Raw genomic sequence first — 22255 nt, forward strand, 5'->3', positions numbered from 1 at the left:
TAATGGCAGGTCCAAGTCCTATGAAATTTCATATCCGCTTTGCCCAGCACAATCCACCACACGCAGCCAACACTCTAACCTCTCAGTGAACATACTAGCTATGTTCACTAAATTATTAGTGATAATATTATTATCAGGGGTATTATCACTAATAATTTAGTGAACATAGCTGTATATAACAGGGATAAATTATTCGCTGTTTCTTACAAGTGATGGGAGCTCAGCGGCTACTTGTGAAATTAATGCCTGAATAAGCAAGTGTCACAGACTATTTGGAGAGGCACAGAAGACTTGCAGGGCCTTCAGTTTGGCTATATTGAAAATGAATTAAATTTTTCCCATATGAAATTTTTTGTAAAATTCTATTGGTGTTCAAGTAGACTTCAGGATTTGGATTAAAAAGGGAGGCAAGGGGCAGCCCCAGTGGCCCAGTGGTTTAGCACTGCCTTTGGCCCAGGGTGTGATCCTGGAGACCTGGGATCAAGTCCCATGTCGGGGTCCCTGCATGAAGCCTGCTTCTCCCTCTGCCTGTGTCTCTGCCTCTCTCTCTCTCATTCTGTGTCTGTCATGAATAAATAAATAAAATCTTTAAAAAATAAAATAAAATAAAATAAAATAAAATGGGGGCAAGATACCAACCTATTTATGGAAATATTCTTTGTATGTTACTACTACTTGTTCTTTTCCTTCATCTTAGAGAACAAAAGCAGAGTTATATTAATATTTGTCTTCAAATAATAAGTATGTTTGGGCTCCAAGTGTATCATAAATCAAGTGTAACTGCTTACCAACGTGACTCAGTCCAAAGACTGTACTGATTTATTCCATTTTTCCCTAAATAAGTTAGAGTAGTTCATTCAGGGATAATTAGATAGCCACATTTTTTTTATCAGATCTTAGGGTAACAAAAAATCCTAAGACAAGATAAGCATCATCCTCCTGATGTAGCCTTATTTGGGGGAGGGGTATCAGTGGACGGTGGACAGGTACACACTCTATGGTGGGTCACAGCTGCAGGACAGAAAGAATGTACACATTTGACTTCACCAATAAGAATAAGCCAGCACCTGGGAACATTGTCCGGCAGTGGACCAGCTCTGGTGCAGGAGGAGTTACTGATTTTGCTTTTATTACATCTCTGTCTTTCCTTGGAGTGGGAGAGAGGGGGTATCAGGAAGCCGGGTGGCTGGTTTCACTTCAGGCCACTTTTCCCCCTTTAATCTGTGTGCCTCTAATCAGATCCAGTGGGTCATCCATGCCCTTCTTCACAGCCCGTGTCCTCTTCTGTTGCCTGCACTGTTGTGGCTTGCCACGAGCCCCGGGGCTTCCTTACCACTTCACTTATGAGGGTTTGTCAGGTGACAATGCAAACCTATCAATGTCACTTGTGTGCTTTGCTGGCTCCTGTCACACTTAGAAGGAAGGTATGGCCATGAGTCTGCCCAATCAGCTGCTCCCTACTCTCTTGCTGCCCCCCAACCTGTCCTACCCTGTCCTGGAACCCCTTTCTGAAGCTTCTAGCCACTTGGTCCTCCACACCAACTCCCAGAATTACTAACACTCACATTTCTTTTTCTTTTCTTTTTTAGCATCTTTATTTGAAAAGTTGAAACTTCAGATGGGGTAACATTTGGATTCAAGTGATGATATATTTCAACCTCTGTGTACAGAATGCAGGACTCCACAAGCCAGCCTCCACACAGACTCCTCCAAACACATCCACAGTGTCCAGTCCACATCCAGTGTCCTGGAGCCACCTTCCAGCCAGGAAGCTCAGTTCTCTACACTTATCAGTCTCCCCCACCCTTCTCTCACAGGTTTTCCTCGAGTTCCTTTTCCAGGACAGTATCACCTTCCCCCAGCTGGAGACCAGGTGATTAAAAAACAAGTATCCCCAAGGCTCAGCCTCCAGGCTGCTATCAGCTCCCAGAGCCCAATGAATGGGATCAGCTCTAAAGAGCGAGACCTTCACCAGGTCTTGTTGCTTAACCTCCATCCAGGGACAGCAGCCTCAGAGGTGTGCAAGGCAGCTGAGCTCAGTAGTTAAAATGGGAAAAATAGGGGATCCCTGGGTAGCTCAGCGGTTTAGCACCTGCCTTCGGCCCAGGTGATCCTGGTGTCCTGGGATCAAGTCCCGCATCGGGCTCCCTGCATGGAGCCTACTTCTCCCTCTGCCTGTGTCTCTGCCTCTCTCTCTCTCTCTCTCTCTCTCTCTGCCTCTGTCTCTCTCTCTCTCATTGTGTCTCTAATGAGTAAATAAATTCTTTTAAAAATAAATAAAATGGGAAAAATAAAGAACCATTGAAGGACAAAGGGCTACGGCCACCCTTGACTGACCACCTCTTCATGAGACAGACAGGAATTCAGACGAGAATATCCAGACCAGTATGGAAAGGGCGGAGGGGCCTTTGGCCACTTGATAAAAGCCTGAGTGCTTCAAGGCACACAATTAGGCTAACAGTGAAGAAAAACATCATCAAAGCCTCAACTTTGCTTATAATCATTATTGAAGTCATACAAAAAGAATCTCCCCAAAGTGAAAAAATACGTTCTATACAAAATCACTTTCCCTCAGGAGGAAGGCTCTGCGAGCAGCATCTTCACCTGTTGCTCGGGCCTGCTTGGGCCTCCCCTGGCCTCCCCTGGCCTCCACTGCTCCAGCTTTCAGCCTGCCTGACAGCCTTCTCTTCAGCTTTCTGAGACCACACGTCCCCTGCAAACCACATCCTCAGTGCCTCCATCCGCCTCCAGTTCCGTTTGGCTTTCTTTACATTAGCTCTTCTGAGACTCCCTTCCTCTGGTTTCCTCTTCTTCCCCATAAGGTGGGAAGTAGCACAATTCCTGTTTCTGTGCAGGATGACTCTGTCTTGGCTTCACCTGGGAGGAGGCTCAGAGTTGTGGGTCCTCCCCACACCACGTGGCCTGCTTCACTGCATACTTGCAAGGCTGCCCATCTAACACCCTCATCTCTTGCTATGAGGACCGAGTCACTGCACACCGCGGGGATCACCACTGTCTCCCAGCACCCAGAGCCATGTCTGTCTTGGGGACAAACAAAACCCCTGTTCAATGATTGAGGTAAAGAAAGAAGTGGGCTTGCCAGGTCTAAGCATCTTGGTTGAAGTGTTCTTTTCCATCAAATGTTGTGACATAGAAAAGGGGACCAGAATGAGCTGTCATGAATTACGCAAACCACCTGAAATGTCACCTGGCAACAGTGCCTGAGCATAGCAAACATCAGATGTGACCCGAAACCCTCTTACGGACCACATGCATCCTCCTGACGCAAAATGCAATGTTTTCCTTCAATTTTTAGGGACAAATGATGCGTAATTCCAAGAACACTGAATTTTATATTTGATAAAATCTTCTACTTATTAAGCACTAAAAAATCTGTACTATTAGGAAATTATATTTGCTATTTATATTTGCAATGGCCACTTTACCAGAATCTTCCAAAATATCTTGTTAAGGGCTGTTCTAAGAAATCGGGCAGCTCTGCAGCACTTGTAACTATTACCAGTCTTCCACATGCAGAGTTGGTATCCCCAGTTTTTCCAAGGGTGCTTTACAAAAAACAGCTACTCTCACTGTTGTCCTCACTGGTCAAGAGATATCAGTTGGTGATAGTCTTGCTGTTTATATGGAAATGGATGCTTCTCTCTCTCACCACCTCTCCTTCCTTTGTGGAGTGCTGCTCACTGAGCTGCACCGGGTGTGAGGTCCTATACATGTACCAACGATGTTTTGATCCAGTATCTTGACTCATAAAATAATCGTACACATAGTTGTGAAGTTCGTATGAAACCATCATTCTCCAACTGCTCAGAGTAGGTACCTACCTCCCTTTCATTTTACTTACAAAGTGGGCACTCACTATCTGCACGAGTTTGGGTTCCAGTTCAGAATGCAGCAGCTGGGGTAAGCCATCCACAGCATTTTCTCTCCTGCCTTTAATGCGAGTGATCTAAGGAAATATGTCAAAAACCACAGCCCCTCCATGTCCACTGTCTACAGGATGATCAACGTATGACTCGAAGTCATTACTAAGTGAGCAAAATAGATAAAATAATCAATCAGAAATGATGGCTTCAGGATTCACAGAGTGTTGGTGCTTGCGTTGTGTTCCACTGTGTAAAAGGACGTCTAGAATGAGGTCTTTTTCTTTGCAAAGAGATGGTGAGAAAGTCAAGAAAAATCAAGATGGCACACTTTTTTTTTTTTTTAGATGGCACACGTTAAATAGCAGGGACTCTTGGCCGTAGTTGTGTCTGAGTGAAGGGTATTGCACACGTTGGAGTTTGAAACACAGCAGCATTTCAGGAAGGAAACCATAGATATGTGTGTCTGCACTGGAATGGGAATAAATATTCCTGAAGCCACCTGAAGGCAAATTTCTAGAATGTTCCTTAGAGTAACATCAACAAACAGCTGGTGCTGGTGACTTTTCAAAAACAATTGTTCAGCAACTCATGGACAGATATGATGAAGGAAGACGTAAATAAGCAGTTTGATACCCAGCACTGCAAGTATCTGCTGGAGGGTGGGAGGGCCAACAAAGACATGTGCTTAGAGATAATTGTCCCACACCAGAAGTCCCACCAGAACAGTTCTAGAAGACCGTGTTACATGTGGTAATGTGGTGGAAACCACATTACTGCTTCTTCTCTGTGCTGGGATTTAGCGCCTGTGTGAGACTGCCACATCTGGAAATTATCAGAAGAATCAAATGGGAACATATTTACTATATGGTGAATATAAATAGAGTTGATACTTATTTTAAAATGTTTATATTGATATACCTCTCAATTTCTTCCAAAGTGATTCTTTGTATAAAAATACCAAGAAATAGCACTGTTGTGCATGACTGTTTCCTAGGAACATGGGTAAATCCACTGAAACCAATTTGTTCAGGTAAAGAGAATAAATCAAAATGGAAAGAGGGACCATCAGAAACTCAGGATGTCACATGAGGCTAATGAAACAGGCAGAGCCATTTGAACTATGGCACCAAGTCTCCAGAGATGTCAGAGAAGGGCTGGTGTCCAGAGAGAAGCAGGGCCATTCAGCGCCACAGTCCACAGTCGGGAAACAGAGATGGACAACAAGCACACAGGAAGGCAAGGACCAGGGAATCATCCTGTCTAAGCCCAGCCGGGACAAGTGGGCGAGCAGTTTATGTTATTGTTTTCCCTCACGCAGCATAATTCATGCCAATATTGGGTGGCCCCACCTCAGCCAAATCCTCCTGAACTGACAAAGTACCAGCACTGGCCTGCACACAGCCCCCACTGGTGCTATTGTGACCCTGTCTGCGAACTCCATCCTCTAGCCTCAGAGCCCACCTGATGGACCACAGCTGCCCCCATGCTCTGTTGCTCACTCAGCACCCCTGCTTAGGGAGGACGACAGGACTTCCATCGTAACTAGCATCAGACAGGGTGACCAAGTGGCTGTGGGGGCCCCTCACAGCCCACTCAGTGCCTGACCCGTAGACTTATTCTCCACCCCCTCTGGAAGCCAGTGCTTCTCTCTGGCCCCCTGGGGATTATGGTCGCCCAGCACCATCACATGCTGAGCCTTGCTGCCCAGTCAGGGTCACACCTGCCTGACATCCTGTTACTTTTCTTTCTTGTCTTTTTTTTCTTTCTTGTCTTTCTAAGAGACTCCCATCTGCACTGACCCCAGGGGCAGTCTGGGGGTGCCTGGGTGGCTCACTTGGTTAAGCCTCAGACTCTTGACTTCAGCTCGGGTCATGACCTCAGGGTCATGACCTGAGATCCAGTCCCAAGGCAAGGGGGGATCCATGCTTAGCATGGAGTCTGTTTGAGATTCTCTCTCTCTCCCTCTCTACCTCCTCCCCACTCCTGTGCACCGGCTCTCTTGCTCAAATAAATAAATACCTAAAATGCACATCTGCTCAATGTCCTTCCTACGACCTAGCAGTGTCAGAATGTCTTCATCACCTCTGGTGAAGCCTAAGCACCTGAACATGATTTATTTGTTCTTTCATGACTTGGTCCATACCTATAATTTATTTCCATTAAAATAATCACATGAAAATGTAATAAAATTTTAGAAATTTTGAAAATACAAAAATAAAACACAAAGAGGGAAATAAAAACCACATCAATCCATTAACCACCGATAATCATTGTTAATATTTTCATGTATTCTGTGAATACATAAAATTCATGTGTTCTTTTCCTGAGAAATGAATTTTTTTTTTTACTTTGGATCACATATTATATGTATTGTTTTGTAGCTAGTTTGTTTTTACTGAACAGTGTATTGTGTCAGAAAGGATTCTCCTTCAAATATCTTTGCTTTGGATAATGAGTAAATAAATTTTCCCAAGTTGATATTGTTTCATCAGCCTTGGATTATCTAGCTATCTCTATGCACACACATAAGCATATCGTACTCAGATACGTGCGTGTTCTCATACACGTGCATGTGTATCTGTATACACATGGGAATTATAGTGCATAGGAAGAATTGTGTTTAAATATCTTTTCATTGTGATTATCAAGCCTGCACATAGGGTACAAAAGATTGCAGGAGACAAACCAGAACTTGACTTGGGTTTTAAACTGTAACTGGATAGTTGGTATTTGGGAATGACTTTTCTTCTTTCTCTACACATGACTCCAGCTTGTCCATGACGTGAAATTATGCAACTGAGGCTCCTAAGGCTGCCACATGTGCTCATCCCTCTCAGTCCTATAGACACACTCTCGTTCTCTGCCAAAAATGTCCCTTTTCATGTTCCTTACATCCATTTCTGTGCCTCAAAAGCCCTGGTTACCCTTGGGCATGTGTGAACTGAGTGTCATGCATGCCATGCCCTTGCAAGGACAGGAGGAGGAGCAAACTCCACCCTACCTATGGATTGCTTGGTAAAGCCCACAGATTCCTCAAACCCTGGTGTGCTGAGAGTATTCAAGAGCCTTGAATACTTGACCTTATTCCAGGAATTCTGGATTAGCAGGTCTGTTAACATTTGCAACAAGCACAGTGAAATTCTCTGAAACAAGAGATCTAACTGAGAAAATCTTCCCTGGGGGTTACCAGGAATTCTACCCAGAAAGAGGCAAAAAGAGAAAGAGGTCTCACTTAATTTCAGCTTGCACATTTACGCACAACATGAAAAGAACAATATATATTTAGCAATGGCTGTAGAAACCCACCCGTTAGCTTACTCCTGGGGATATCCTGTCCATTTCCATATAAACCTCGCTCACGGAATAATCAAGCCAATCTTCTCATTATTTGGGCTCTAGTAAATTATATTTAAAATATTCTATAGTCTATCTCTCACTGTGTCTCTCATGAATAAATAAATAAAATCTTTAAAAAAATATTCTATAGTCTATATTCCTGAAATAATATGCTTTTTTTCCCCTGCCAACCCAAACAGATTGATTAATCTTTTTTTCTGAGTAATATTAAATATTCTCTCAGGGGTCTGTGAATAAGTCTCTTTGACTCTTTATAATCTTTAAATCTGTGTAAAGTGGAACACACTGTAACAAACTGCAATTAGCTCTATTCAGCTATATCTGAGCAGGCTAGTTGCTCAGATCCCTTCATCAAAAGAAATAAAAGATAGTTATAGAGACATGTCCTCTTTAATAGACCTCAGCTATATCACTACTATTATTGATTATCACAGTTATTATTTGGAGAATCTGAGTGCTTTGAGAGAAGGCCTAAGGAAAAGAAGAAATTTAAGTATTACTTTTCTTTTTTCAAAAGTAAGGCCCCAAAATTTTCTCATTTAATCTTTATAACAACTCTGTGATACTGATATTATTACCAAGATTTTTTTCAAGATTTTATTTATTTATTCGAGAGAGAGAGAGAGAGAGAGGCAGAGAGAGAGGCAGAGGGAGAAGCAGGCTCCCCAAGAAGCAGAGAGCCCTATGCAGGACTTGATCCCAGGACCCCAGGATCATGACCTGAGTTGAAGGCAGATGCTTTACCAACTGAGCTACCTGGGTGCCCCATATTACTAAGATTTTTTAAAAAAGAAAAATTACATGTGAAAGTTTAAGATGTCAGACACAGCCTGTAAATGAGGGGCTTCTTATCCAAGTCTTTCTGATTCTCAGCTCTGTGCCTCCACCACTTCCTTAAAAAGTCTTGAAAAAATAGTTTGAATTAATTCCATATGTTAGACCAATTACTTATTCCAAGTGGCAAAGAAAAGACAGTAAAAAAAGACTCTCTAGGCAATTCAATATTTATCATCACCATTGTCACTATCATTGCCAATATTTTTTGAGGACTAATTTTCCCAAAACATTTAAATTTGGTATCAGATCACCTAAAGAAGCATAAAATAATATAAAGATGTTATGAATATGTAATATGTCAGATATATACAAAATTCAATTAAAAGTACACTGTAACCTTAGCTTCTTTTTAATCCTCGATCCACTCAAAGATGAGAAAATATCCCTTAAAAGTCACCAACTATCAAATAAATAAATCACTAGACAGCTCCTTTGCAGGAAAACTCATCCTAATGCCAAGAAGCATCTTTTATATAAAGAAATTGAAGAAATACTTGTTTGGATTTGTTCCAAGTGAAAACTCCACATCACATGCTTTAGAAGTTTGGACAATACTGAACTAAACTATTTAATAGCATAAATTCACTTGATCATTCATGTACCAATGGGCACACTTATGGGAGTGTGGACATTTAGCTTAAATATGCATTTATCTGAACTAGATCCTAAAAACAACATGGGTCCTACCAGACTCTGAGATATAATTAGCATGTTGTGTAAGTGTTTTGACCTTATAATTTTAATAATACAATAAACGAAGTAACATTGTTATGCAATCTCAATTTTCTTTCAAAATAATATATTCATAAAATCATAATGTTTTAGCAGCTTGGTGGAATAAATGAAACTCTATATAATCAATGGTCTTATAATTTAGCAATTATTCCAAAGAAAGAGATCCTCAGAAAGCTGGAGCTCTCTGGAAAGAATTCTAAGAGTGCTGATAAGGATAAAAAGAATTACTTAAATTAGTTTATCTTTATGAGAAGTCTCCTAATTAATTGCTTGAAATGAGGTTATATACGAAATGTTTGAATAAAACCATCAGAGTCAGGAATGCACTTCTATGAGAACATGCATACAGAAAGAAATTGCAGTCTATATAAATGATTTTAGCAATATTCCCCTAAAGGATGTCAAAGTATTTGTTCCTCTGTGACCATTTCTTGGAGTTGGCTTGGGTACATGGGCTCTTACAGACAGTGAGTGGGAGCTCCGTTTTGAAGATGTTTTTGAGCATCTCCCTGGGCCAGACATGACTTTTCTTCCTTTATTTCTGGAGATGAGCAATAATCTTCATGTCCTCGAACTTGTGCTTTTATCAAGAAGAGCAATGTTTCAAGCTATGAGTGTTCCTTTTGAAGTTGAGAAACATTGGCATGGTGTAGGGGAGTGGAAAAATGAAGTATAAAGTATTTTCTCCAAAATATATTGTCCTTATAAAAAGTTGTTGATTGTAACCCATCATATTTCAGAGCTTTGGATTGTGGTACAATTTTCTGTTTAGTCTCAGAAAACAAGAATTGTTACACCCGAGAGGAGTTTCAAATAAACCACAACATAAAGTAATATTTTAAAAATTGAGATCCTGAAAGTGTGTTGTGTTATATGAAGAAAACTGGTAAGACGATTTGAGCAACTCACTAGACTAGAAAAGGAAAAACAAGGAGCCCTTTGGGAAGGCATGTGTTTCATTAGATAATAAGAGGAAATCTCTGTAGTGTGTCACAAAACACTCATTATAAATGAATCATTTAATGTGCAAAATATTTTAGAAACTTTTGGAAAGCTGCAAGAAAATCTAATTTACCGGCTACCTAATAAAATGTTTAAACAACTATTTCCAGGTTTGCTTTTATAGTATCACCAAGACTATTGAGAGCCTCATATTTTTAAAAATTAAAGCTATAATTTCTGTATTTCTATTTTATCACAATAAATTATTTTAAGTTTTAAGAAATGTCTTCAAAGATATTTGTCCTGCATCGAGCAGCTTCATCTTTATAGGGCAAAAAGGCAATGTTTGAACATACCTTTTTTAACAGCATTATTGAGGTACAATTTATACACCATAAAGTCCATTCATTTAAAGTATTCAGTTCTATGGGTATTAGCATATCTAAAAGGAATTATGTCTAAAGAATATTATCATAATCTAATTGTAGGACACTTCATCATCCCCAGATTGGGCAAAGTTTTATCAGGTGAAGGAAGAATCTATTCATAGAAAGATTTACTATTTTGGCTTCATTGAAGTTCCCTTCAATTATAACAGGCAGCCTATCTTTTGTTCCTATTAACTGGCCCAAACGAGCTCCTGTGGAACCTTAACCATAAGGTCTGGGGTTTGGCTGGGACACATAACAGACAACATGGCAGCATAAAGATGGAGGGGCCTCCAACAGCTCCCTGCTTGCCTAAAGGGTCCTTACAACACTCTGAAATAATAATTGCTTTAGTTAATGTGTATAAATATTTTTTTCTAGGATTTCTTCTTACTTAGTTTTTCTAGGTTGTTAGTATTTTAACGGATTTTTTTTTAATCCTAAACTCCTCAAACATGTAACATATGCTACCTCTGTGTCCTGACTGCTTATTTATCTCAGATTCCTCTGGCTTTCCTTCTTGCCTTGAACTTTGCCGTGTATCCTTCAGTTTTTGTCTACAAACTCACTTTTAGGAATTTCCATGAGCCTAGGGACAGGTTCTTCCCTTCAGAGGGATTGTATAGAGTTCACCAGTCTAAGTAAGTGCTTATGTTGATCTTTTGTCTTTTGATTTGCCAGGAGACCTCCCCTTGCTATATGGGATTAGCATCAGGATGTGTGGGGTACCAGGAAGACTTATCTCTTCCCTTCCCTGAGGGAATACATTGGTAGATGTCATGGACATCTACACACTACTTCTCCAATGACACAGAACACATATCCTTCTCAAGCTCACATGGAACATTCACCAAGAAAGATCACATTCTAGGCCATAAAACACAATTTCACATAGTTAAACAGTAGAAATCATATGATGTCTGCTTTTAGAACACAGTGGAATTCACCCAGAAGTGCTAAAGAAAATGCTAAAAGAATTTCTTTACAGAGAAAGAAAATAATATAGATCAGAGACAGATGTATAGAAAGAAAAGCATCAAAGAGGTAAAATAGAGACTTTTATTTTTCTTATCTTTGATTGACCTAAAAAATAATAGTTTGTTCACAATAAGAATACCAACAATGTGGGACCCCTGGGTAGCTCAGTGGTTGAGCGTCTGCCTTTGGCTCAGGGCATGATCCTGGGGTCCTGGGATGAAGTCTCACATTAGGCTCACTGCAGGGAGCCTGCTTCTCCCTCTACCTGTATCGCTGCTTCTCTCTCTGGGTCTTTCATGAATAAATAAATAAAATATTAAAAAAAACAGGAATATCAACAATGTAATTGATCACATATGTTTATGTATATATTTCTGTATCTTATGTGTACACGAATGCTTCTGTATAAGCAAAATGACAACAGTGATACAAGGGGTGGAGGGAGGAATTAGATTATTTTGTTATTATAATGTACTCATAGTACCCATGAAATGGTATAGTGTTATTTGAAAATGGACATGGATTAGCCATAGATGTGTATTGCAAACTGCAAAAAAAATTTTTTTAAATAAGTATAACCAATAAGCTCAAAAAAGGGAGAAAACTGAATCATACAAAATACTCCATTAAAACCACAGAAGAAGTGAAGACTACAAAAGAGATTGAAGACAAAAATAGGAACAAAAAAAAAAATAGGGACGCTTAACAAATACAGCTTTTTAAAATCCAACTATATCAGGGCACCTAGGTGACTCGATTGGTAAAATGTCTGCCTTCAGCTCAGGTCATGATCTCGGAGTCTTGGCATCAAGTCCAGTGTTGGGCTCCCTGCTCAGCAGGGAGTCTGCTTCTCCCACTCCCTCTACCCTCCCCCTGCTTTTGTGTCGTCTCTTTCTCTCTGTCAAATAAATAAATAAAATCTTTTTTAAAAAAAAGAGTTATCAGTGAAGATATGTAGCATATAAAAATGCAGGGTCAAGTCTCCAAGAAGATACAATAATGCTTAATGTGCATGAACCTGACAACAGAACATCCAACTACCTGAGGTGAAAACTAGTGGGGCAGTAGGGGAAAACAGATGAATCCACTATTACGTTTGGAGGTTTTGACACACTCAATCAGAAAGGGACAGATCCAACAGAAAAAAAATCAATAAGGACCCAGGTCAAGTCAACACATCATCCATCAACTGGATGTCATGGACATCTACACACTACTTTTCCAATGACACAGAACATACTTCCTTCTCAAGCTCACATGGAACATTCACCAAGAAAGACCACATTCTAGGCCATAAAACACAATTTCACATAGTTAAACAGTAGAAACCGTACAATGTCTGCTTTCAGACCACAGTGGAATTCACCCAGAAATCAGAATACAGAGAGATAACTGGAAAATCCCCAAGTATATAGAGATTAAACTAATACTTCTAAGTAAGACATGGGTCAGAGAAGAACTCTCAGGAGAAATTAAAGTATATTTTGAATGAAATGAAAATTAAAAGCTATGAAACTTGTGTGAAACATTGAAATCGGTGCTTAGGGAGAATGTATAGCACAGAATACATGGATTAGAAAAGGAGAGATATAAAATGAAACATGTAAGCTTCTATCAGAGAGAACTAGACAGAAAGAGTAAATTACATCCAAAGTAAGCAACAAAAACTGTAAGAGTAGAGTAGAAATCAATAAAATTGAAAACAGGAAATCAACAGAAAAAAATCAATGAAACCAAAAGCTGGTTCTTGGAAAAAATCAACAAAATCCATAAGCCTCTAGCAAGGCTAAGTGAGAAAGAGAGAGAACAGACCCAGAGGAGTTGTGTGCTAAGACGGGCAGGCACTGCTCTCAGGACCTGGTGATCTTCCAGATTCTGATCTCTGATCAGAAGTCTTCATTCATTCATTCATTCATTCATCGAAAGCTGTGAGAGTACAGCAGGTATCATTTCTGCCCATGTAAAGTTTAAATCTTCACTCTGCTCAATGAAGTCATAATTTTACTCCCAAGACTTGGGGATTGGCACAGAAAAGCTACTGAGGAAATGGACTGCACCCAGTTTGTTGTGATTATGGAGAATCGAAAAAGCACAAATTTTTAGATGCATTTACAGATATTCTGAGCTTCAGTGCTCAATCTCTGACTCTTTCATACCTGCTGTGCCACCAAAATCATTAACTGAGATCTACATGTAAAACATATAGGCAATTTCAATCAATATGGCATCAAAACCCTAGAAATTTATCATATATTCTAGAGGAAAGCATATTACAACTTGTAAAAAGGAAAGAAATGTTATCTTTTGTTTGGATTTCTATTGTACTGTATAAAGAGATTTTTAAAAATCCATCAAATTGGCCTAGGTAATAGTAAGAAAAAGAGAATCTTGTAATGATACAATTAACTGTGCTCTATAAATATATATCACACATTTACAATTCATAGAACATCATTCCAGGAGCTGGCCACAAAAAACATGAGACAGGAATGTATTCAAGGTGTGGGTCTGTGTGAGTTGAATAATTTGGCTTTCATTCAAATATCTCATTTAGGAATTCAAAGAACAATTTGATCACTAAGTACTCTTCTTCTAAGAGAAAAATAACATGATGAGATTGAAAAAGACAAAATCAGTTTTCTAAGAAAATAACAGCAACATAATCACGGAGCAGCCAACAATGGCCTCAGATGGGTAGGTCCCCCTGGTAGAGAAAATGGACCTCTCTCAGATTCTGTTCTTTTACGTTCTTGTCTCAACTCATATTTAAAAAAAATAAGCAAAAAAATAAAGAGCATCTTTCCCTTGAACCTAAAAACAAGTGTTTCTATAGCAGTTTTCATTAGGGATAATATGAAAAAAGGTAAATAAAAAATGATTTTAAGTTTTCTATAAACATTCAGATGATTAAATGCTAAATTACTTTCAAAAGTTTCTGAACTCTGAGGCTCATGTAATTTTACTAAGTACTTTGTTTACATCTTATTTCAGATGAGTTTATTAGGGAAAGTTTCCAACAGAGGCTGCAATGACTAGTGAGCAACATCCAACCGGCAATTACTAAAACGGTAATAGACTCTCTCAGCATATTTGCTTTGTGAGCAGAGGGTAGGTGGGAAAACACAGAGTGTTCAGAGTGAATCATGTAAGGTGATTAGAGTCTGTCTGATGATTCATCTAATCTTGTTCTAACAGACTTTGGTGATCTTTGACTCCAGTTTTGGTTCAGTGCTTTAGGCCAGCCCCACAAGAGTCCCAGTGTTGGGGTCAACATCCCATGCTGCTTTTGCTCATGGGCATTTGTTTGTTTTGACAGAGACAACAGAGAAGTCATTTGGCATTTTCTTAGCACTTTTGAAGTGGAAAGGATCTCTACAGATTTAGATAACTCATCCTATCTTGACATGGAAATGCTGTCAGAAGGAGCAAATCAGGATCTGACTAAGCACTTAGCACACTCTCTGGTTACTCTGGACATCACCACTGCCCCTTGCTATATGGGATTAGCATCAGGATGTGTGAGGTACTAGGAAGATTTATCTCTTCGCTTCCCTAAAGGAATACATTGGTACTGCTTCCAATCTCAGGCTTGAAATTATCAAGAATCACAGAGAAATTTAGAAGAGTGGCCACATGGAAAAGTGGCCTAGAGAAGGATGTCAGAACCCAAGGTGGGGAGAAGGGTGGCCCAGAGGATGGACATCTGGAACCAGTGAGTTGGAGTCCTTGCAGAAGAAGGAGGTGTCCAAGTGGGTCAGTGGGCAACTGGTTGCAGAAAAAGGATTGAGCATATTAGCAAATATTACATAGTAAATATCATATTACTAATATCTCAGTAAATATACTGAAGTAAAGGGAACCAAGTTTCTCACTGTTGGAAAAGACCAGAAGGAATACTGTGGTATTGGATTAAAATCAGTGCTAATGATGTGATTTCACATATTTCAATATAGATAGGTAGGTAGACAGATAAATAGATGTATAGATGATGTAAAAATATATCTGTGTATATACATATATGTTTATGCATTAGATTCATACATATAATCCCCAGTTCTGCTTGCTGGTGGGTCTTAGGAGTGAAACCCCAGAATCCTTGATCCCCCTGAGATCATCACTGTTACATGAGCTTCTTCACTAAAATGAACCAAGGCCTCTTGGAGGAACAGAAAGTACAAGATGAGGGACACCTGGGTCACTCAGTGGTTGAGTATCTGCCTTTGGCTCAGGGCCTGATCCCACGGTCCCTGGATCGAGCATGGAGCTGCATGGAGCCTGCTTTTCCCTCTGCCTGTGTCTCTGCCTGCCTCTCTCTCTGTGTCTCTCATGAATAAATAAATAAAATCTTTAAAAAAAAAAAAAAGAAAGAAAGTACAAGATGAATCTGGGACATCTTGTACCAGGAACAAAGAAAATGCTCAAAGAGTCATGGAACATGTCAGAAGGATGCAGAGGCCGATTCTCAGGGCTCTCACTAGCCAATGATAAGACAAGTTAATCATCAAAATAAGCAATGACAAAGAACTTTAAACTATTAAGTAACATAGGGAACTAAGAGTCTGTATTTGGTTAATATATGAATAATTGAAAATTTGATGAGAAATGAGATATTTAAGTAGCTGGCAAATAACTCACAAAACATTGATTAATTATAAATGTAATACAAATCATTTTAGCACAGAAGCTGGAAGGCACCATCTTGATTGAGCAATGGAAGTGAATGTTGGCAGTAATGGCGAAAGAGAAATCACATGTCTCCTGGGGGAACAGAAGGAGAACACAACATTCTTCTTAGGTACACCTGTCAAAGGTGGAATATGGAAGAAACTCAAGTTGAGGAACTGTCTACAAAAAACTTGTTCTCTAATGTTCCAAAACATCAAGGTCAGAAGGGTCAAGGGAAGACTCAGGAGCTTCTCCAGAAGGAAGGACCCTGAAGACTCACGATGGCCATTTCCATCATGACGTCCCAGATGCTGTCACAAGCACCACAGACTAGGGACCTCAGACAACAGACATTTATTTCTTATGGCTCTGGAGGCTGGGAGTCCAACATCTTTGCTCCAATTGATTCAGTTGCCTGGTTCCAGATGGCCCTCTCTTGCTGTGTCCTCACATGGCAAATGGGACAAGGAGGCTCTGGGGGCTCAAGTAGGGGCACTGACTGCCCCATCCATGGGGGCTCCATTCTCATGTCCTAATCACCTCCCAGAAATTCCCCTTCCCAACACCATCACCTTAGGGGTTGGGATTTTAATGTGAAATTTGAGGAGACACAATCATTCAGTCCATAAGAAGTAAGTGAAATGTGTGCTTCAGTAATGACCAACTGCCATAAAGGACAATACCCAGACAAAGGGAAAAACTTGTGATCTAAGACTGTGATGGTGGTAAGGTGTTCATGCTAGTTTCCTGGTGTCCATGGTTAAGTTGGGATTATGTGGAGGCTATTCCTGCTTCCAGGAAATGTACTTCCGCTGGTGTATATGGGGAGGGTCAGGCATCATATTCTGTACTTGCTCCCAAACTATTTTGGGGAAAAAAAAGTTGTTTGGTTTATATGCTTAACTTTTCTATAAGATTAAAACCATTTAAATAATGTAAAAGCAACTTACCTACAAAAAGAATGGAACAAAAAGATGTTTTTCTATACAAAAATTCTGGGTTCATCACGAGATCCTCAAAAGGAGCTTCTAAAAGATGTATTTGGGGGAAGGAAGCCATTCCTTAGGGAAGCTTTGAGATGAAATTGTAAGAAAACTAGTAAGCATGTGAGTAAATCTAATCTCACACTAATGGTACAAAATATATTTAATTTGGAGGTTTAAAAAAGCCAAAAAAAAAATCAGAATTAAAATTCCAGACAAAATTAACATACAAGAATGTGTCTGGATTTAAGCAGTCTGAAATCCTCAAGAGGAGGTCTGAGATGTTACTTTTACACTTTGAGAAGTACATACCCTAATTTTAAGAGTAACTAACAAAAAGGAACTCATTGATGGATTCTTCACGTTAAACTGGGATTTATGAAACTGATCTCCTGAGTTGGCTCCAGGAATCACGAATGCTTGAGTAGTATGGGTGAAATACATCTGCATTATAGTGGAGAAAATGTCTGTTAACTGTTCATGTTTCCTGGAGTCAGTGACCATTGGACTAGACCAACTTCTATGAGAGAAAGGTCAATGCCAATGCCGTTCTCCCTTCTATATTACCATCTGATTTTGAATGTCTACATAAATAAGTACGTTTGGGATATTAGTCATCTCCAATCATTACTGTGTCTTTACCAGTTGAAATGGACCCCCCATTGCTGTAGTGCAGGAGTGACACAAGAGATTTCACACCATAGAGGGGATAGAGAACGTCCTTGTCACTTGTCTCATGTGAGTGTAGGATTAATGTTAGTCTAGCAGCAATACCTTTGCTTCTTTGGATTGTCCTTCCACAATTTCTACACCAGCCTTGGGTGCTCCTCACATGCTGTCAACTCTCTTTGTCTCTTTCTCTCCAGCCATTTCCACAGACACCTCAAGTGGATATTTGCGGGCTGGTCTTACCTTACTCTTGTTTCTTTCTCCTCCCTGTTTCCTCACTTGGTTTTCTGTACAGGTCTCTACAACTCCACCACCTGCATCCCTGGACCATCAGATTCTACTTCACTTTCCAAGGCTTCAAGCTACAAACATTTCCGATACTACCCCTCATGGAAGCAGTCATAGACATGGTTCGTTTGCTTTCTAAAATGCCTCCTGAGGTCATCTGGGTGGCTCAGGGGTTGAGCATCTGCCTTTGGCTCAAGTCGTGATCCCAGGGTCCTGGGATTGAGTACTGCATTGGGCTCCCTGCATGGAGCCTGCTTCTCCCTCTGCCTGTGTCTCTGCCTCTGCCTATATGTGTCTCTCATGAATAAATAAATAAAAATCTAAAAAAAAAAAAATCCTTTAAAAAAGTACCTCTTGTTTTCCCCGCATTATCCACATTCACCCTCTTATACAAGATATAAGACACAAATTAAAATTTTTTGCAGCTAATAACCTTCAAGTGAAGATTTTCTTTAATCAAGATCAAGAAGAAAAAACTTGGCTGCAAAGCATCATTCATGTTATAATTTACTATTCAAAAAGTAGGTTCCAAGATTAGAGGCATCCTGGCCCTGAAGTTTTGATAACTTTGTAAGGGAAATGAAGGTTTGGCATCTATTGTCATATCTTGGTCCCTCAGTATGAAAAATAAAATAGTCACGAGGCACATTTTTCTGCCCCATTTCATTTTTTAACATACCAATTCTGAGGGCTAGATTGTGGATTCTATCTTCTTTGAAGTATATCCTTGTATTTCTCTTAAAACTTAACAGTCTAGAAATAATGAGGCTGAACAATATTAGTTGATCTACAATGAATGCTTAAATCATAATAATTATTTCATTTAGCATTATTGTTGCTAGTAGTATGAATTTTTCACATCTCTGTGTATCTTTTTCATTTTCTAATTATTTGCCATTTGTGCTTCTTTCTTTAGTCATCTTCCCAAAAATTACAGAAAACAATAATAACAAAGCTCATTAGTTTGCATTGTTCACACTCGCATTAAAACTTCTGTGCCATGTTCACTGGCTAGCCATAACAGTGTCTGACAAAAAATTGTATTTTTATGCACATGCTGTTCACATCATTTCCCGTACTCATGAATCGAAAATTGATTCACCACATTATTTTATAATGTCCTCTCCTTTGGTTATTCTCTCTCATTTGCTCCTTTTCCCTGCCCCCCAATCTAGTGTCACCTAAAAATCAAATACAATAGCTAAGTAAAACATTTATTTTTTCCAGCATCTTGAGAGGTTCTTTTCCCCTGAGTATATTATTGGTAGTAGTTGTAAACCCTTCTTCCTAGATAAATTCATGCAATATATTTTTAAGAAGCTAATTCAAAGTTTGTATTTGGTTTTATAAACTCCCTCTGCTTTTCCACCTGAGGCACTGGCTGAAATCCCAGCAGACCGTGTGGCGTGGGAGCAGTTTCATGTCTCTGCAGAGGCGATCCCATGACCGGGGGACCCTCCCAGCGTCGCCAGCATCTGGACAGCTTCACGGGACAGGTCAGGCCAGCGTGGATGGAGCCCGAGGTCACGAGGGATGGGGTTTGTGCCATATTCTGAAACACGGGGACTCTGGATGCTCCAGAGCCAGAAGAGATGGTGTCTGCCAGTGAATGAAATGTCACCACTTTACAAGGGCTGGGCTCTTCCAGACTGGTCTCTCCCTCAATAAGCACATTTTAATCCGAGTATTTATGGCGTCACCCCATCTCCATCCCTCATATGATGCACAGGTAATTCTTAAGTGCTGCGTTTACACCCATAGGAGAGACGCACACATGAAAATATATTCAGTGGCAGAGACCTCGGTGATGTTTCACGCCTCTTGCACAGAGCACCAGTCAGTGTGGTGTGTGTCTCTGGCGGCTTCTAACATGGTGGGAAATCCCCAAGGAAATCGTGCACAATCAGGTTTTAATTTCTTACTGGTGTGTGGCAGAAAATGCTGAGAAATCGTCAACTTTAAGGTAAACTGATCTTTCAGTTCTGCAACTTGCATGTTTGTCTTCCAGAGGTGGAAGGGAGGCAGGTGGCATGTCCATCAGACCTGCCCCCATGTAGCTACAGTCTACGTCTGAGAGAGCACCAGCGTTGCTTGGTCAGTGCTTCATGAGTCTGTTTACTATTCAAACCTAAATTGTGGAATTTCTAATATTTGAAAAAATATATATATATAGTAATATTTGATTTTTAAAAGACATCTACATGCACTTAAACAGAGGCATGGGAGTATTTAGTGATTTGACCAGTGATGTGCATGAGTCTTTTTCTGACACCGAAGCTCTTGCTCGCGATTTCAGGCTGCTGGCAGTGGAACCTAGTTACTAGAATGTTAACAACTCAGCAAGACAATGACAGAGAAACATCCCCATTTTTAACAGTACACTGTTACCTTCACAATTGATCTTTATCACTCACTGGCAATGGGGAAATATTTTCAATTCAGCAATTTAGCAATGTGTTTGTGTTTGAGTTGTCTTGAGTAACTGGAACACCACTAAATTGCTCTTTTTTTGTTGTATTAATGATCTAGGTTGAGAAGTCGAGGAAAACGGATTTGGCATTTTAAAGATTTTCATGTGGGCTATTTTTCTTTCAGGCAAAAGCACTTACTTGTGTGTAAGAAATCGTTCAGGATAGATGGCATTCTCCTGTTAAGATGTGAAGGATTCCATTCCATTCAAACACCCTGTGGCACATTGTTTTTCTTGCAAAAGGGCTTGGTTATTAAGTTAACCCTCAAATACCCTCAGTGCCAGAAACAGGCACCGGTGCCAGCATCACACTAATCGATGTGTCAGGAGAGGTCATGTGCTCCTGTGAGTGAGTTGTTCTCCCAGAAAATAGGAAGAGGAAGAGGTTCTGGAATTTAGCAAGAGGGCAGCACACAAAAAAATATGCCAGATTCCGGGCATGGGCTGGTAAAGCTTGGCTGGTCTTACTTAGCTTATCTGCCCTTGGGGCTTCCTACTGATGCTCCTGGGTCTGGTAATTAATAAAGAAATAAATTCTGGAGAAAACCCATTTTCCTCTGCTTTGCACGTTATGCACGTTGGTACACACCTTCAGGGTCTTCTGATGGCACAAGTTCCTTGAAGGTTTGGAGTGTGCCTCACACACCTGCCCACCCAACGCCTCAATCATGACAGGGTGGAGAAATACTTAGTGAATGCAACTTGACGTGAATCCGAATTCTGAATACCAAACTCCTTAATGAGCTTATTCACTGAGGGATATAGATTTGTATATCACAATTATTCCAGACTTCAAAGATGAATATTCAGTAAAACATGAATAAAGGATTTATGAAATATTTAAATTGGGCACATTAAAATGTGCAATTAGACATGCTGGTCAGTTTTATTGATTGCTGACATTGATGCAGGTGGTTTTAATTACCTGATATAAAATTATTATCTCCAAGAAATGTCTTCTTGAGCACCCATAATTAGTCTGCATGAGAATGTGGTCTATTGACAATGCATTATATGTCATATTATTTAATTACATATGATTTAAGCAGTTCATTTTCTATATGGTAATGGTTTCTTTGAACTCACTTGCAGGAATATGTGTTACCCTCCTATAAAAGCTACTTTTTCAGATGAGAAATACTGATGTTTCCTGGCTTATTTTTGTTATTTACTGTAATATCAAACTGTAGACACACACAGTTCCCTGTGACTTGGCAAAAGGCTCACCCTAAATATGCAGTATTAGCAATTTGTTTTGAATTTAAAATGGCTTTAGGAGACCAGAGTTCTAGTTCCGTTGTGTCCCAGACTTTATCAGAGTCATTTTAGCTCTCACACGTCAGTGTGAAAAGCTCTCTGCTTAGTTTAAAAGGATAAACTAGATGATTATTTTCATATTTTTCTAGCTGTAAGGTACTTGTAGAAATGGTCAAGACAGAGGAATCAAATCATGCTGTGTCCGTGAAAACATGTGATTGCGACTGAGTGTTTAGTTGCCAGGCAAAACAGCTTTTTAATGTCAATGTCTCTCCTTTAGACTCTCTTAGACAGAATTCATTTGTTTTAAATTCCAAACCTGTGTTCAAAAGGCAAGAGAAAAGCAAGTGAGCATACATTGGTTCCAAGATGCACGGTGCAAGTTAGCACCCCAGGCTTTCAAGCACAGACAGGGTGGTCCAGAAGGACCCAGTGTTGGGGCAATGGGAAGGCGCATACACTCCCAGGGTAGCAGGTGCCTGGACGGCCACAGGCAAGCTCCATGTGCAAATTTTGCCTGAGCTTTGAAACTGACTGCTGAGGGAAGCAGTGTATTTCTTTTCTAGTAACTATTTCTCAAACTGCACTCAGCAGTGACCCTGTGCACAGAAACCACATCTAGCAGGAAGATGCCAAGACAGGTGTTAATAAACCAGGTGAGCACAGTCTGTGAAGCTCAAGTAGACAGGAGAACAGACTCCCCTCTGACCACGTGCTGCTCCATCCTGTTGCAGTCATGCTTTGCTATTAGCTCCATGTGGC

This window comes from Canis lupus, chromosome 1 (genome assembly GCF_048164855.1).
Source record: "Canis lupus baileyi chromosome 1, mCanLup2.hap1, whole genome shotgun sequence".
In the NCBI taxonomy this organism is placed as follows: Eukaryota; Metazoa; Chordata; class Mammalia; order Carnivora; family Canidae; genus Canis; species Canis lupus.